Source organism: Phoxinus phoxinus (assembly GCF_949152265.1).
Source record: "Phoxinus phoxinus genome assembly, chromosome: 4".
Taxonomy (NCBI): domain Eukaryota; kingdom Metazoa; phylum Chordata; class Actinopteri; order Cypriniformes; family Leuciscidae; genus Phoxinus; species Phoxinus phoxinus.
Genome location: NC_136879.1, coordinates 22,104,892 through 22,113,646, shown reverse-complemented (window position 1 = coordinate 22,113,646; position 8,755 = coordinate 22,104,892). Strand labels below are relative to the sequence as shown.

At 34.7% G+C, this 8,755-nt stretch overlaps 1 long non-coding RNA gene across 1 annotated transcript; it reads right to left on the bottom strand.

The window, feature by feature from the left end:
• Nucleotides 1–2,280: 2,280 nt before the first annotated feature.
• Nucleotides 2,281–7,072, bottom strand: LOC306997320. Its single transcript, XR_013797352.1, has 3 exons — nucleotides 7,001–7,072; nucleotides 3,835–3,886; nucleotides 2,281–2,875 (listed from the first exon to the last, which is right to left on the bottom strand). It is a non-coding gene; the product is annotated as an uncharacterized lncRNA (long non-coding RNA).
• Between the last annotated feature and the right edge of the window lie 1,683 nt (nucleotides 7,073–8,755).

The following is an 8,755-nucleotide window of genomic DNA, read 5'->3' as shown; positions in this document are numbered from 1 at the left end:
AAAGCCTTTTGACTAAATCTGAACTAAATTAAATGAATACACACACTTATAAATGTAATGCTCAATTGTTTTCTGGGCCTCTTAAAAATGTCATAGAGTTCAACAAAAGCTCATAAGGGAAACAAATATGGTACATTTGTAGCTTTTGTTGAAAATCGCACAAATATTTTTGAATTTAAAGTTGGCATGAGACCTAAGTTCGATAGTCTTTTCTTTCCTATTGTGATATATATCCGAGTAAAATGGCTTCTCGAACAAGAAAAAACATAGTGATGATTTGAAAAAATGACTTGATTTTGTCCATCGGGAATTGATTGGAGGGTTGGATGGTTGTGGTTTGCTATTGGTGGATCTCATGTGAGTGACAGGTTGTCCCGCCCCCACACCCCAGTAAACACATCATCAGAGAAGAGATGTCATTGCAGAAGTTATTTTGATTAAAGATTATCAGGGCACATATATTTTAAAAAGAATCAATCAATTATAATAAATACTGCAATATTCCAAAAATGGACCATAATTCTCCATTTCACAAATGTAACAAAAATAAATCAATTGATAGGAGCTTAATAAATAGCAGCAGAAGTGTGTCTAACAGATCCAGCAATGCATTATTCAGATGCACACACTGACGTGGTTTACGATAGCCAGCAGACACAGATTCTGCAGTGTTATGAATGTGTCCTCCGAGATCATCTGGGACGTGTGCGTTACACACCTCTGTCCTGATTCACTCCGCTGACTCCAGGCTATTCTTTGTGTTGGTGGTACAATTCGTGTCTAATAAATCCTGAAAGTATTTGACTGTAAAGACCCGACTCTTTCTGCTGTTTGTCACATGGTCCAATTAGTTTAGTCTCGCCCACCGGCTCCTCCAGCCACAAACGCTTTCAAATACTGTAAAAGCCAAATGCATCACTAAAAGTCTTTTGTACCCCCCAGTCCAGCATACTGCTTTAATAAATCCTTTCATTTCAAAAAGTGAAGTCAACATTTTATGATTTAATGGCTTCCTTCTCGCTGTCGGTGCCTGTGACGAAGGCCAAATCCCAGAGTGCTGGAGACTCCCTGTCCTTAATAGTGGGCTTGGGAGATTTCTTCCTATAGCAGACTAATGGATTCTCAATGTGAGGTAGAACTTCATCAGGAATAAACCCACGTCTCTTTATATGCTATTCCAAGGTTGAGTATGATGGATATTGATCGATAGCTTTTGTCCTTAGTTGCTCATCAACCAGTTTTAATTAGTCAGGAGTGATGGAGACTGTGTTTACTGTGTAAATGGACTTGCTGACCTCTACTGGTGTGTGTTAGAGGTGTGAACTACCAGGTTACACTGAAGAAGGGTCCAAAAATGATTTTATTTTACCCTGGAAATAACAACGTTTTGAGATTCTGAGACCTCTCAAATGAAGAAAAAATATGATATAAAATGAAATATTTAAAATTGGCCTGTTTCTAGGTCATGAAGCAAATATGCTGCTGCAAAGTGACAAACAAATTAATTCATTAAGTTAATTTGACGTAATTCTTTATTCAAACTGTTATGTGGATTTGTGTGGAAAAAAATAAATTTTTTAAATGATGCAAAATTACTTTTACTGGTGGCTTCAGACTTTAGATCTCAATGTAGATGCAAAATATTAAGAAATAACTCGACTCGAAAGCCATATTTTTTTATCATTTAATTAAAATTAAGGCATAACAATCATAAACCCACATTTAAATTATTTTATCAAGTATAATTGAATTCAATATAATATATTTAATTAATATAAAATATTGAATTATATTTAATTTAATTAAGATTAGATGAATAAAAATTATAGTGCTTCACACCAGAATTATTTGCAGGTGCATATGGATAAAAGTACAATTTAAACGTAAGTAATATATATATATATATATATACACACACACACATTATATATTTACTTCTCAGAAAATACTCACCCCCCCCCCCCCCTTCAATCCAGTTTGAGTATTGTGCAAGATTTACAAATTTTCTTGTTTATAGTTAAATTATATATATATAAAAAAGTAAAAAAATAAATACATGTGGGTATATGAAGTGTAAGAAATATTACATTTAAATATTTATACAAATAAATTGTCAGTAGACCAAATAATCTCATCTCTGTTGAATAATTTGATGTTTCTTTTATGATTTATTAACACAACAAATGATAAACGTTTGTGTACTAGAAACTATTTTGTAAATTTCTTCTGTTGTTAGCAACATTTTTACTTAAACATAAAATAAGCAAAATATAAAAAAAATTTTAATACTATGATATATATTGACAACATAATTATGTTTGTCCACAGAGGCGGATATGCTACCACTAAACGGCTCTTTGGTATGGCAAACATAATTTCCATTAAACAGACGTGCATCACCCGTCAGGAGAGAGAGAGCCGAGCTAAAATAGCAAGCTTACCGCTCTACGCTGTCAGTCAGATTGTGATCCTGCAGAACTCTCTGACCTCTGAATATTTTGTCCTCACTGGGGTCACACACACACACACACACACACACACACACACACACACACACACACACACACACACACACACACAGGAGATCTCAAGGGAGGCATTACTCCGTTACTTTGGCTGTTCTTGCCTAAGAGTGGGAAGTGCATGAGCTCTTGAGCATTTCCCCATTTTGCTGCAGGACAATCCCATCATCCTCTAATCAAGCCTGTGGTTTAATAGCCTGCTCCATCTCCATCCCATCTCCATCCTTGCACAAGGGTTGTGACGCAGGCTCGGGACAATAGAAGGATATTAAAACACTTCGGCATCCACTTGAAAGTCCCGATCGCTCCTGCCAGATCACTCAGTGCTGGGCTTGAGTTCCTCAGACTGCGTTCTGCAAAGAAATGTCAAAGTGTGTTGCATACAGTATGTGTGCTTGCTAAACATTAAAGGAAAAACAAAAATACTGTAATTTTTACTCCAAACCTCTGTTATTTTTTCAGGAACACAAATAATAAAATGTTTAACTAAAAAAAAAGCTTCAGAATGAAAAAATGTAACTGTTAAATTTCAAATAAATATGAATTCACTTGACAGGCATTGCATGGAGTCTTCTAATACAGGGGTTTTCAAAGCTTTCTATGTCAAAGATCCTTAAATATGATTATATTATTTCTCATGAAGGGTGCTTCATATTTTCATATACAGAATAAAGGCCCATTTATACTGCAGTGTGAGAAATATTAATAAATAACGTTAGATGTTTTAACATGGAAAGACACATTTTCAACTGAATTGTAATAATATACAGTAGCACTTCTCACAATAAATATTTCAACGCAAGAAAGAAAATTAGAAGGCTAAGGTTTTGTAAATGTTTTTTTTTTAAAGAAATTAATACTTTGATTTAGCAAGGATGCATTAAATTGATCAAACGTGACATTAAAGACATTTCAAATAATTGTTGACAATATTTATATAATAATTGTTTCTTGGTTATCAAATCATCATATTAGAATGATTTCTGAAGGATCATGTGACACTGAAAACTGGAGTAATGATGCTGAAAATACAGCTTTAATCACAGGAATAAATGACATTTTTAAATCTATTCAAACAGAAAAAGGTTATTGTAATTGTAATAATATTTCACAATATGACTGTTTTACTCTATATTTATTCAAATAAATGCAGCCTAGGAGAGCATAACATATTTCTTTAAAAAACATTTAAAAATGACAGACATCACATTTTGTATCTAGTGTATATAATGTATATAATTAATATATATATACTTTTTTAATTCAGATTTTTTGCCTGCACCTGAAACATTTTGAAAATGTATAGACTTACTTATTTGCATATAGATTAGCATAGATCAGCATTAGCCGTTCATCCATGATCTCTGTGAGGTACCATGAGAAATATCAGTATATGTCATTGAGTTATCACACCATAATATACAGAATAATACAGATGAATCTCAATGTGTTCAAAATGGCAATTACAAGTAGCTGTAGGCCTAATAAAAAACATGACATTGAGGATTTGTATGTGCAAACAGTCACAACCTCTAAAACATTCAGGGGTTTCAGCAGCCTTTGCTTCATAGTATCAGTATGATCACACCATCGCCTGGTCTGGCCTTGAGTAGATGAATCTCAGGCGAGTTTTACTGAGCGTATGAGGGTTACATAAGCTGGGCGTAAGGTTTAAACGGAAGAGACAGATCCAGGTCCAGCCCCTCTCCAGAACCTCTCCGGAGATTCATTAAGGACAGAGAGCAAGGGGAAGAAACTTCCCGCCTGACCCAACATCTGCCTGGCTGGACGGGGGATATTCAGGGGGACAAAGAGAAAGTCTTTATGAAACTGTCTTTTTATAGGTCATTTCCCTGCATATCGCAGATGTGGGTGACCGTAGCATACAGAGAATTCAGTGGAACTTCACTTCACGGAGACATCGCTCATTGTCAGGCTGCCTGGCCGAGTTTGAACACTATTCATGATTTAAGGAACAATAGGGAGTTTTGTCAGACAGACGGGGGCGTAGAATAACTTCTCACCGGAAAGCGAAGCGTAGGACGATCTCGAGGGGATGTGAGTGTGCTTCATTAGAATTGCATTATGAAACAATGAAACAAGATTCTCCACTTGCTGTGGAATTTGGACATTCAAGCCAAGCATGTGTTAGTCCACTTTCCACAGCAGAACAAAGCTCGAGAAATCAAACCTCCAGATTCCGAGACATTTTCACAGGAAATAAAGTCAACCGCACGTGGATGTAGCGGAAATGCTAGGGATCACAAAGCGTGTGTGAAAACGCTCACCCAAAAGCGAGAAGAAGCTATAAAGAGACGCCTGGCGAGCATGGGGGTGTAAATGTGAGCCCTCAAGGACAGGTCGGCGTAATTTGTTGAGACGCAGCCAGGATAACATCTAAAACGACTGTTTTTGGGGAAAGAAATGAATACTTCTATTCAGCAAAGATGCATTAAATTGATCAAAAGTGACAGTAAAGAACGTTAAAAAAGGATTTCAATTTCAAATAAATGCTGTTCTTTTGAACTTTCTATTCATCAAAGAATCCAGAAAATAAAATGGTAAAAATGTTTTAAAAAAGTTGCTGCCTTAAATTTAAGTACAATCAACTTGGATGTTTCAGTCATTTCAACTTAAATTACATTTCAACTTAAAACTTAACTTAAATTTGACTTAACTTACAACTTAAACTTAAATTTCCACTTAAATTTGCATATTTTAATGCAAAGATGCATGAAATTGATCAAAAGTGACAGTAAAGAACGTTAAAAAAGGATTTCAATTGCAAATAAATGCTGTTCTTTTGAACTTTCTATTCATCAAAAAACCCTGAAAATAAAATCATGGTAAAAATGTAAAAAAAAGTTGCTGCCTTACATTTAAGGACAAAAAAAAAAAAAAAAAAATTTAATAAATAAAAAAAACACCTCTCCTTTACCCTCCCTTGTTTTGGCTTATGCTACTCTGAGCAATGCCTGAACTTTGTATTTTGAGCACTTCTTGCGTTATTTTTTGCCTCTTCACGATGACTCGCTTGCTGTAGTCCTCAGTTGTAAGTCGCTTTGGATAAAGGCGTCTGCTAAATGACTAAATGTAAATGTAAATTTAAGGACAATCAACTTGGATGTTTCAGTCATTTCAACTTAAATTACATTAAACTGACTAAATCTTGTATAACTTATTAAAAAAAAAGTTTTTAATTTTTAATGATCATATAATTTGTACAGTGTAAATTGATAATAATAAAAATGTTACTTGAGCTCCAAATCAGCATATTAGATGATTTCTGAAGGACACTGGAATCACATTTCAAAATATATTCTAATAGAAAACCGTTATTTTAAATTGTAATAATATTTCACAATATTACTGTTTTTACTGTATTCTGATCAAATGTGTTGTATTTTGGATATAAAAAGTCCAAAAAAAGAGTGACAAATGATCATTACAGGGGGAAAAAAATATATATTTTCTTCTTTCCTTTTCTTTCTCACAGAATGCCAGCCTTGAATTTGGTGGATCTCAATCTGGCGTTCTGTTCCGGAGAGAGCAACAAACTGTGCTGACAGTGTCACAAATCAAGCGGATGAATTATTTACAGCGCTCTCACACTTTCACATCAGTCACAGAGCGCACAAAGGCAAATCCTGTTGCTGTGTAATCAAGACTTCATTATCCTTCCACCTTCATAAATAAACAGTTTAAAAAGACGGGCGGAAGCAGATCATGAATGCGCCTCTAAGTGCGCGCGCGTATCCAAGTCCGCCAAGACACAAACTCTTGCCACAGTTGTGGCGTATTGTGTAAATAATGTTGATCAAACGCCCCACAATGTGCTATTTTTCTCTCTAAATGAAGTGTATCGCATTTATCAAGCCCTTTGATTAGTCAAAATAAAATGTGCTTATCACAGATTGAGCGAAAGTTTAGCATTTATCATCGCAGATGAACACCCGACCAGATGCAAACCTGATGATATGATCAATAGGTTATGACAACATATGTTTTAACATTGCTTTAACTCATCAAAATTGAGTTGAAATGACTTAAACATCCAAGTTGATTGTACTTCAAATTTAAGGCAGCAACTTTTTCTTTTACAGTGCATGGGCTGAAGAATGTGCTTTACCACTAGGTCACGGCTTCAACATGTTGAACAACTGTTCAAAAAACAGAAGAGAGACTCACAACGCTGACAATAATGACTACTGATCGGATCATTTAAAACAGACCTCCAAAAATCAAACACACAATTCCCTCTACAAACTTGGGCCGAAGAAAACAAGGTCCTTTCCAACTCAGATAATATCCTTCAGGACAAAAACCGAAATGATTGGCTTTGACATTGCGGAGAGGGAGCGTAAGCTTCTGAGGTTGAGCATGTCTTGTGTTTTACAGTCCGTACTGTATGTTTCTCTCACAGAGTTTGGATTTATTTTAGTTTCTCAATAGCAGGACATAAATCACTCCTGTCTTACCCTCTCTCGCTGTATTTGTGCTCCGCTTCTCGCTCTCTTTCTTTTCTTTTATACTGTCCTATACTCTTTTTGTCCCAGCATATGTCCACTGTAAAAAAGAAAAAGAAAATCCTGTTAAAATTACAGCAGAAATATAGTGGCATGAATTAATCTACTTCTGTTTTGTACATTCAAATGTACTTATATAACTGTCATAATATACGTGGTAAAATAAAAGGACACATAAAATCATGGCTTTATAGTTTATATGGAACCATAATAATGAATGAATAATGTCACAAACATCTTAAAATACCATAATATATATAAAAAATAAGAAGAAACTTATATTTGAACAAAAGAAATAGGCTAACCTAACCTGTATTGTTCGCTTACATTTTCAACAGTTTATTATATTTGTTAAAATGACAAAAAATCTGGTGACAAAAACAGTATTTTCAAACAGCAATACATTTTTCAATTGATTAATTCTGCTTTGTACATTAAAAGTACTTATATAACAGCCATAATAACATGATCAAATAAAACAACCACATAATGATTTAAAGTCATGGCTTTATATGAACAAAAGCAATAAAAATCAACCACAAGATAACAATTTATGTATAAAAGAAACATATTTGAAGTTTTTTTACTGTCTTTTCATTGTAAATTGTATGCTAAGTTGTGTTTTTACTTACAAAAAAATATTTTTACAAAATGTAACACTTTCTTATGAATATTATTTGAATTAATAGTCTAACCATTAATTATAATTCATTCTTTATACTTCCCAAACCATAATTCTTGTAGTATTTTTCAATAAAATAACATGCATCATCTCACCTCATTTACTGAATGGTAAGTTATAGAGTTGACCCATTAAAAGTTATTTAGTGCAGATTTTTTATATTCTTTTTCCGTTAAATTAAAAGTAAATACTGACATCCCTTATCTAGAATACACCGACTCACTCCGCAAAGGCTCGTTCATTCTGCATCTATGTCATCGGAGCAGGGATGTGGCCGTCCCGTCCAGGAAAGGTCCTGTTTTTCCTCATGAGGAAGAATTAACCTCTCAGACATTACCACAGCGAGCCTGCGGTGTGCAGTTTTAGGGCGAGTGTTTCCCCGCTTCACCACAGTCTGTGGCCCCATGGGCCCCCGTCCTGCCCTCTAATTAGATTACCCAACATTCCCAATTTCGTCGGACTGTACTCTGGGCAGCCCTTACCTTTAGAGAGCTGTAATACGGGGTCTTAAAGAGAGGAAATGACCTAAATGGCTGTCAGACAGGATTTTGTTACACCCGATCGTGTGCTGACAAAATCACATCTGTGAAGTCGCAGGCCCTTGTCAGGATTTACAACCCAGCGAAAAACGTTTGTTGAAATGACGCTTCATGCCACACTGTGACTAAACAGTGTGGAGAGAGGTCATTGGCAGGTTTTTGAAAACAAAGAATGAAAAATTGCCTTCTTTTTTTTTTTTTGGTCCATATAATATGCCCGAAGTCATTTTGGACCCCATTGACTTTCATTGTATGAATTTAGAATGACATAAGGATGACTAAATGTCAATGATGACCGAATTTTCAGGTAAACTAACAGTTTTAAAGTTTATTTAAAGGTACACTTTGTTTAAAAAAACGCATGCATTTTGCAGAAAAACATTATTTTGGTTGTGCTTTGAATGATGAAATATTTATCATATTATTATAAAATAATACAAATATTTTATAAAAATCCTACTGCTCATAAGAGAAATAGCCAGTTTA